Source organism: Pinus tabuliformis, chromosome 7, assembly GCF_031772625.1.
Source record: "Pinus tabuliformis cultivar Carrire ecotype Pingquan chromosome 7, CPIR1, whole genome shotgun sequence".
In the NCBI taxonomy this organism is placed as follows: Eukaryota; Viridiplantae; Streptophyta; class Pinopsida; order Pinales; family Pinaceae; genus Pinus; species Pinus tabuliformis.
The window spans coordinates 417,319,096-417,321,430 of NC_142293.1; positions in this window are offsets into that span (position 1 = coordinate 417,319,096).

The following is a 2,335-nucleotide window of genomic DNA, read 5'->3' on the forward strand; positions in this document are numbered from 1 at the left end:
GGTGTGTAGCCAACGTAGTGGTTAACTTTTTAGCTGCTCAACCTGAGCCAGGTCGATAGATAGACCTATGTATGACTGGACATGATTATGGGCATGAACCCAAATTTTGAGGGCATCTTGTCCCAATTTTGTATATTATTTTTTGAACACTCTATCTATATACAGGAGATTTTTATGATATATATATATATATATATATATGTATGTATGTATGTATGTATGTATGTATGTATGTATGTATGTATGTATGTATGTATGTATGTATGTATGTATGTATGTATGTATGTATATATATATATATATATATATATATATATATATATATATATATATATATATATATATATATATATATATATATATATATATATATATATATATATATATATATATATATATATAGATATATGTATGTATGATTAATGTGCCAATCTAATGCTTGATTAGCAATAGAGTCTGCTAATGAATTCTCAGATCGTGGAATGTGAACATATGTGATATAAATAAATGATCGTTGCAACACTCTCACTCTAAAAAATTGGCGATATAAATAAGGATCACGAACCCGATAAATGTTATTTAACTGCGACACCACCAGCTATGAGTCTAGATAAACTACCAACAAATCAATCTCGTAAGATATTTCTTCGGATAGTAAATTAAGAATGGTAGTATATTTGGCAATGTTGTTCGAAGCAGGGCCAATACATACTCCCCTTGACACCATCAACTAGCCAGATGGATAATAAATCACCCAAGCCGCGGAAGCAAGATTCTGAGTGTGCTGACTAGCACCATCAATGAATCCGAAATATATTGAATCATCTATCAACACCTTCCAAAAAAGATAAAAAAATGTCGATATCACAAAATTCCAAACAAATATGTACAAATATACAATATATACAAACAAGCAATTGCTTGGCTAAAAACTAAGCAAAATACTTCTTAAGGTAGATCCCATTTCGAGGCTCAATCAGCTTGTTAGGATTCCTAGAGATGTTTACAGGTACAGTTCGCGAGATAACTAACATGTTACCTTCAACAGAAAATTGTGCTACAACCAAAGGGTTTAAAACTATACAAACATCGCTAGTAGATGGATTGGACAAACTAGATTCAACTTCATGCAATGGAGGGAGAAAATATGAACAATGATGTAAATCCTCCCACGGTCGATTTACATCCATCATTGCCTGCAAAATTGTTTCTTGAGAGGGTGAGATTGTATCCAAGCAATCCAGAGCTGAAGTAGAATCGAGGGTCCAAGCCGGAGCCACATCGCCATCTAACTCCTCTTGTGAAAAAGGAGTGGGATGGTTGTCCATAGAGTTAACGATAGATTGATAGCTAAGTTCCGCTGCAGACATGGGAAATGCCATTCCACCAACTTGCCCTCCATCTAATGTGGTGGTAGATGAAGGTAAGGGACAAGGGTCCAAAAAATAATGAGTTCGAAAGAATTCATTCCGATAAGGTACCCTAGACGATGAAATTCCATTAATTTTAGCTGTAGGAGTGGGAAGGTCGAATATACCCATTAAAGAAGAGTACACCCCAACTCCTAAATTCTCAATAGGTTGATGGAGATTGTCCACCAATGGAACGGTAGAATCTGAAGTTGCGTGGGAGTCACCTGGAGAATAATCGAATTGATCAATTTTAACAATCCTCCCCTCATGAGGATAACATAGGATGCGGAATAGAGATGAAACTATGGAGTCCATCTCATAAATCCAATTCTTGCCTAAGAGGAGGTTATAATCCAGGTTTGCATCAATGATTTCTACCTCAATATTCACTACCTTCCCCCCAACACATATAGGAAAGGCCGAGATAATCCCGTGTGGCCTATGAGAATGTCCATCAAATGTTGTCAAGAGAGTCAGTGAAGGAACAACTGAAGGTGATCCAATGGCCTTCCAACTTGACATAGACGTCACGCATGTGGAAGCTCCCTCATCTATAACTGTTCGAAAAATATTAGTCTTTCGGTAAGTGGACTTTATCTGGAAAGCCATATGGTGAGGAAGTCTCTTTTTGGCATTCAACATATCAAAAAGTGAGCACTAAAGAATTCTTTGGATCTACTGCACTGTTTGTTGAAAGAAAAGCACTTCTCTGAGCAGGGCACGACTAGAGTGTCTCCAATGCAGACATAGCACAAGGAATTTGAGCCAGATCTTCTACAATCGAGTAGTTCTGGGCTGCCCTAGCATTAGGGTTAATAGTTGAGCACTTTGCGGAAACTTTCGGTATCCGAGGTATAGACTCAATAGAGGGTTGCTCAATATGAAGTGGGTCTATGGCTTCGGGAATAGATTTAGCCTTAGAT